Consider the following 7669-nt stretch of genomic DNA (forward strand, 5'->3'; position numbering starts at 1 on the left):
CCAGGGCTGATTCAGTAACTAACCAGTGAAGTAACTCAGTGAAGTCATCAGGAACCCATGTGTCTTCCATGTGTCCACTTTGCTATCTGTGTGGATGATAGCTTTCCTCATTCTCACAGATGACAACAGCAGCTCTGAGGCAAGAAAAACAATTCCCTTGTTTCTCTTTTTATCACAGAGAAAACCCTATTCTATAAGCTTCTGGCAGACTTTTCCTTATAGCTCATTGGCTAAAACTGGGGTCATATGACCACTCAATATAATCATTACAAAGGCCTTTGTGGTCTTCATGACTGGCTAAGATGAACTATGATTTTCTTGGGGCTAGAGTTGGGCCCACCTTCCCTGAGCACAAGGCTCTACATTCCTGGACAAAAGTAGTGAAAAGATTGGGGAAGATCACTGTTGAGCAGGCAAACAAAGGGATCTGCTAGACATGCACTTTCGCGATGTTCGCTATACTGAATCCATCGCTTTGGCAGATACTGAAGGTTTTTTCTCTCTCACACTGCAGTTTTATTCTATATCTTCCTAATATTAAAGAGGCTGGAAAGTAAAATGTTCACTTTCTTATGGTTGTGGTGATCACAGGACCCACTTCTGGCAATGGGGAAAAGGTCAACAATTAGAGAAAGCATTGAAAGATATTCTAGGCAAGAAAAAAAAAGCATGAATGAGAAAAGTAGCATTTAGGAAAAAAGAGAATGTGGTTAGTGGAGTCTAATCAAGGATGACTGGTGTTTATGGAAAAATAAAGTAAGAGATAAACCTGAACCCCCAGGCAAGAGCCATAAGATAGGAACCTTGGATGCCATTTATCTTAGAAGTGTTTAGAGCACAAAAATGACCAGCCATCTCCCCCCAAATTACATTTTAGAAACTACTGGTTTTGGTTTCAATAAGATGGAATTATGGGTCAAGCTTTCAAAACATACAAGCACGTTTCAAAGGGTGCCATGGAAACAAACCAGCTCTATAAAAATAAACAGACAGATTAGAAAGCTAATATATCAATTAGGAATTGTGTTCTATTGCCTATAACACTTAAATAATGGCTTAAATAATTGCAGGGTTTTTTGTTTACTTATTTATTTTTTAATTACTTCCCAGCAATCCAAGGCTGATAAAAATTCTCAGTGATGTCTTCAGAGACACATCCTAAGCTTATTCTGTCATCTGTTAAGAGAATGAAAAGATACGCCACAGATGGGGAGAAAATATTTGTAAAAGATACATCTGATAAAGGCCTGCTATCTAAAATATATAAAGAGCTCCTAAAACTCAACATCAAGGAAACAAACAACCCCGTCAAAAGTGGGCCAAAGATCTTAACAGATGCTTCACCAAAGAAGCCAAACAGATGATAAACAAGCACATGAAAAGATGCTCCACACCATATGTCATCAGAGGAATACAAAACATATTACAAATACAAATAAAACAGAAATAAGATGCCACTACATACCTCTTAGAGTAGTCAAAATTCAGGACACTCACAACACCACCAAATGCTAGCGAGGATGTAGAGTAACAGGAACTCTAATTCACTGCTGGTGGGAATGAAAGAATGATACAGCCACTTTGAAAGACAGTTTGGCAGTCCCTCAGAAAATAAAATGTACTCTTACCATACTATCCAGCAATTATAATCCTTAATATTTACCCATTGGAGCTGAAAACTTATGTTCACACAAAAACCTGTAGACATGTTTAGAGCAGCTTTATTCATAAATTGCCAAAACCTGGAAGCAACAACGTTGTCCTTCAGAAGGTGAATGGATAAGCTATAGTGCTGTACTTCCAAACAATGGAATATTAATTAATGCAAAAAAAGAACTGACTTATCAAGCCATGAAAAGACAAGGAGAAATCTTAAATGCATATTACTAAGGGAAAGAAGCCCATCTGAAAAGACGACACAGGATATAATTCCAATTCTGGAATTTCCAGTTTCTGGAAAAGGCAAAACTGTGGCAAGAGTAAAAAGATCAGTGGTTGCCAAAGGTTAGAGGGGAAGAGAGATGAACAGACAAAAAAACAGAGGATTTTTAGAGCAGCAGAACTACTTGTATGATACTATACTGATGGATATGTGATTATACATTTGTATAAAGCCACAGAATATACAACACCAAGAGTGAAGCCTAATATGAACTATGAACTCTGCATGATAATAGTGTGTCAATGTAGGGTTGTTCAATAATTATAACAAATGTAGCCCTCTGGTGGGGGATGTTGATAACATGGTAAGCTATGCATGGATAGGGGCAGGGAGCATATAGGAAATATCTCTACCTTCTTCCCAATATTGCTTGATAGATTGTCAAACATGCTTGAGGCATTAATGTCAGGGTTTATCTTCTTTTTTGTTGTTGTTTAAAGTTGGAGTGGATACCAAGCAGGAAAAAATAAAAAGCAGTGAAATGATTGCTGGTCTTTAAGTCAATAAGAAACACTGCTTTTTCTTATAGAAATAGTTGGAATTCATAAGAAAAAAATAGCACAGAAAAGAAAAAAAATACCTTCATAGAAAAAAAATTTTAGTAAACAGAATCTTAAATATTATCCATATATATTTTATTCACTTAAAGATGACCAGATATGCATTTTGTAGAGAAGTAAAATAATCGGCAGGAACACCACCTTAGTTAATATAGAATTAGACTATAGATCTGGGTGAAACTATGGGGTCCAGTCCCCATATTATTAGGCCTTTTATATTTCATATCAAACAACTTTTCAAGTAAATCTTCTGGTTCATCACAAAGTGGTCAGTCCCCACTTGCAACTGTCTGGTCTACACTAGCTTTCTGGGCTTTGGATGGTTGGCAGGTGGTCCATACAGATAGTCAGCATCCAATTACTCTTAGCTTTGTACTTCCCATTAGCTGTTTTCATGAATGTTCTTGTGACAGCCACATGGTCTCCTGGTATGATCCAGTGATGTTTGGGTATGTGTTGTTCGGTTGAGAGCTCTAGAGGTTGTCAGGGAATTCTTGGTATCCTGACCTTATTTGTAAGCATCACTATAGTCCTGATCTACACTTAATAGACTTGGTTATCTGCAGAAACATATCTTCGCCCTCCCCAATTTAGTTTAGATCTCAGAATATTTTCTCACCTTTGTGGACAACTAAGAATTGGAAATCATAGAAAAAGGATACCTATTGATTTTGTTGTCCTATCCTTTAAGACCAGTTCTAATTATGTCCAGAGTGTTGGACAAACTCATAGTTTGTGCTAGAGAGTATTTGTTTCCTCTGGAGTTAAAGTGGCTATTTTTTTGTTTGCTTTTCTTTTCTTTTCCATACTTTTCTATTTTCCCCTTTTTCTCCCTTCCTTCCTCCCTCCCTCCCTTCCTTCCTTCCTTCCATTTTAAAATGAACAACATTAACACAGGCATCACTGAAATCACATCATATTAAAGATTCTATGGCAATTCTTTTAATAATACTAATAGAATTTTCTTTTTTTTTTTTTTAAGAGCTCAGTTTTTTATTGAATGTGTTACTAAAGAGGTTTAGTCAAAAAAACCAAAGCCCATGTCATCATCAGACTCTTAAGATTCTTCTTTCTTTGCTTCTACTTTCTTCTCCTCAGCTGGGGCAGCAGTGTTGGAGGGGGCAGGACCTCCTGCTGGTGCAGCACCAGCTGCTGGGGCAGATCCACCAGCCTCCACATTGCAGATGAGATTACTGATGTTGACAACCACCAAAGCCTTTGCAAACAAGCCTGGCCAGAAAGGTTCAACATTTACATTGGCTGCTTTAACAGGGGCATTGATTTTATCCTCCGTGACCGTCACCTCATCCTTGTGCAGGATGAAGGCCGAGTAGATGCAGACGAGCAGGCAAGCTCTGAGACGGAGCCCATGGTGTGGATGAGTGCTAGGCGGGGGCGGCCGGGCACAGTGCTAGTAGTCAGGTGAAATAAGGGCCTCACCCCAACTTGGCCTTTGCTTCCTCGGAAGGACTGAGCACCTTAGCAGCAGCTGAGGAAAGATCTAATGGAAGTTTCTATTGCAACTCCTAGTCTTTAACATGACCTTCCTAAAAGCTCAGGGTATATATTCAGTGTTGCTCTGATGAAAACCTTACTTTGATCAAGGAAAGATAACAGAATGTCCATGTCTAGCTTCTGATTCATACAAATGATTTATGAGGGCTAAAGCTATTCAATATCTTCGAATGTTCAAGTAGAGGAAAGATTCACACCTTCAGTATTTGTTTATGTAAACACATAGTGATAAATGCTGATTACAGAAAATACAGAAATAAAATTCCCATAATTTCAAAAGACTTCTACGTTTATGCCTCAGCATATTTTTTTTTTTATCTAGCTCTACCTCTAGCTATAATTGAGATTATGATGAATTAATCATGTCCTATCTTTTAACTTGGTACAATGTAAGCACGTTTCTGTCTTTAATATTTTTGTAGACTTCATGATTATGGATTTTTTGATACTTTTTCAATTCGAATATGGGATACTTCACTTACATAATTCCTTCTTGTTAATTCTTAAAGTTGATCCCACTGATTCAATATCACAAAAAATGATGTGATAGTCATAATTTTATGTTAATCATTGATTAAATTTCTATTTTTTCTCTTACTATATATTCTTGGAAATAAATTATTCATGAGAAGTATAAACAATGAAATGTCTTTTGATACAATTTGTCAAACTTTTCCAGAAATGTTTTATATCAATTTGTTAACCTTCTATTAGCATCTAAGAGTGTATTTCAATATGTCCTCTAGCATTGTTAGAAGTTTCTTGTTTATAATGGAATACTATTCAGCCATAAAAAGAATGAAATAATGCCATTTGCAGCAACATGGATGCAACTAGAGATTATTATACAAAGTGAAGTAAGTCAGAAAGAGAAAGACAAATACCGTATGATAACAGGTATATGTGGAATCTAAAATATGACAGAAATGTACCTGTCTGTGAAACAGAAACAGACTCACCAACGTAGAGGACAGACTTGTGGTTGCCAATGGGGAGGGGGGTGGGAGAGGGATGGATTGGGAGTTTGGGATTAGCAGGTGCAAACTGTTATATATAGAATGGGTAACAACAAGGTCCTACCATATAGCACAGGGAACTATATTCAATATTCTGTGATAAACCATGATGGAAAAGAATATGAAAAAGAATGTATACTTATGTATAACTGAATCACTTTGCTGTACAGCAGTAATTAACACAACATTGTAAATCAACTATACTTCAATTAAAATAATAAATAAAAGAAGTTTCTTGTTTATGATTGTTCCTTTTCAAGATATAGTGCCAAATCACCATGGGACTCCATTATCAGAGGTTATCCAGTCTATCCATAAAATTTTGAATAGGTTTCATGTAAACAAATGGGACCCAGTATTCTTTGTAAGATAATTTATTTTTGTTGTATCTTAACAACTTAAAGCCTGTACCTTATAAAGCTGAAAGGTATCATAGTAATGAAGTGACAGTTAACAGAAATTGAAGTTTCTCTGCTTGGCAATTTACCTACATGAAAGGAAAATCAAAATGGAGTCAGTATTGCTATGAGACTCCTTAGAATGGAGCCAGGAAGCCATGAAGGAAGTGTGATTTATGCATGTCTCAACCTGGATGGAATCTGATCCACATATTTTCCTAAAGAAGGCATTCAGAAGACCTGCCAGTAACTCAAGACACTGTACTTATGAGACTGTTACCCTAAAGTAGCTCACAACAGCCTATCTACTTGTTGAGCCCCTACCCTAACACAACTTGTGATTCCTTAAGGACAAATATTTCTTGACTATCTTCAGAGTCAATCACAATTCTCACTGGGCAACTTTTTACAAACTTTTCGTTGTTGTTGTTGTTTTGTTGTTGTTGTTGTTTCTTTTTTTTAATCTTTATAAGCCCTGACTCCCTTTCTTTCTTGGAACACTCAGTTTTGCCAGAATCTTTGTCTCTGTGTCTCTTGAATTGCAATTCTTAAGACTCCAAACAAAGGGTTTTGGTTTTTGTTTTTGTTTTGATTGACACCTAACTCTTACTGAAGAACATATTACTAATTTATTTTCATCTCCAAACCACATCAGAAAGACTGCTGAGGAAATAGCCTAACTAAACTCTGCCCTCCTTTACAGAAGATGGAACTTAGATGAATTCTAATTATCCATATTATAGCTTAATACACACCAATTAGGCACTATCATATAGGTTTTGTCAGGCTTCTTCAATGAAGTTCAGCATTGAATAGAAGCAATGGTGCAAAGGTTAACTAGAAATAAATTATTACGCTGGGGAAATTTCTTGCAAGTTCAGGGACCACCATCTCAGTAAAGTGGTGCAAATAATAAACCTTTGCCTTCTGCTGGCCCTGAGCTGCCCTGTAATGTTCCAAGGTGCTCACCTTCCCCTCCATTCACTCCCAAGAAAGCAGCCAGATATGAAGTGGTCTGTTGACCAAAGATCAAAACAAATTTAAAATTTTAAATGCTTCCTATCTGTGACACTGATTTGTCCTAAGGAAATTTTCTGCCACAGCAGCTGGAAAAAAAAAAAAAATCTTTCCCTTATCAATGAAAGCTAAAAAAAAGTAAATGTTTCTGAAGGCTACAGGATTTTTCACTTGTAATGTTTGGGTAATTTAGCATATCCCATTGAATTCTATTCTATTCATTCAGATGTCTGAATTTGGTAAAGTTACCACAATTGAATTTCAGATTACTTTGAGTCTAAGTCCCAGTTTTCTCTGCGCTAATTAGCACTTACCTCTCCCTTCCCCCAGGATATTTATTTTCTCTTTAGCGCTATATGCAGTGTTTATTGTCTTGTAGTTTCCTGACCTTTGGTCTGATTGTTTGCTCCTTTGAAATTGTGAGATGCCCCGGGGGGAAAACTCAGATGTGATCTCTCTGGAATCAGATAAAGAGAATGACAGAGGGAGGTTTCTTCCTCATTGCTGCCTCTTCTCTTCGTTATTTGCTCAGCATAGAGAGAATATTGGTGTCATTCTCTTTTTCCCCTTTCTCACAAACTCACCTAACCTCTCATTTTTATCATTTTTTCCCTACCTGTTAAGGATGCTTGTGTAGGCTTCTTCTTCTAAGAATTAAAAGCTGCACAGCTCCCAGTCCCCCAGCCCCACCCCCCCATCCCTGGCATAGATTCAGTGTGTGCCCTTTGTATATTATGTTGCAAGTATAATTTAAATTTAAACTGCTTATTTCATGTGTTGTTTTCATTGCTGATGACACAGTATCCTTAGTCCTCTGTCCTATCATGTGTTAAGTGAAGACAATTATGCCAGTGCTGTATTTTTTTTTTTTTTTTAGGTTCTACTTATATTTCTCCGAGCGTTCTAAAGATTCTCCTCTCTCTTCTGAGGAGTAATATAATCCTGACCATCACTCATGGAAAGGCCCCCAAAAGCAGTCCTCATCGCCACATGAGGAGCTGTGCTGGATTACCCTTTAAGAAAGAAAATCCTTTTAACTTTCTCTGGTCAGCTTCCCTTGGCTCCAGTTTCACTTAAGAAAGACACTTTTAACATTTCTTGCCAGGCTGATTTAGTGGTGATGAATTCAAGTTGTCTGGGGAACTCTGTCTCTCTTGTTACCAAACTCAAGTCGGGCTGCTCGCTGCTAGAAAATCAATACCCAAGAGGCAGTTGTTGGTA

The 7669-nt window shown here is 37.2% G+C and overlaps 1 pseudogene; it reads right to left on the reverse strand.

The window, feature by feature from the left end:
- Nucleotides 1-3520: 3520 nt before the first annotated feature.
- Nucleotides 3521-3873, reverse strand: LOC130855798 (60S acidic ribosomal protein P1-like; annotated as a pseudogene).
- Nucleotides 3874-7669: the final 3796 nt, after the last annotated feature.

This window comes from Hippopotamus amphibius, chromosome 6, assembly GCF_030028045.1.
Source record: "Hippopotamus amphibius kiboko isolate mHipAmp2 chromosome 6, mHipAmp2.hap2, whole genome shotgun sequence".
Taxonomy (NCBI): Eukaryota; Metazoa; Chordata; class Mammalia; order Artiodactyla; family Hippopotamidae; genus Hippopotamus; species Hippopotamus amphibius.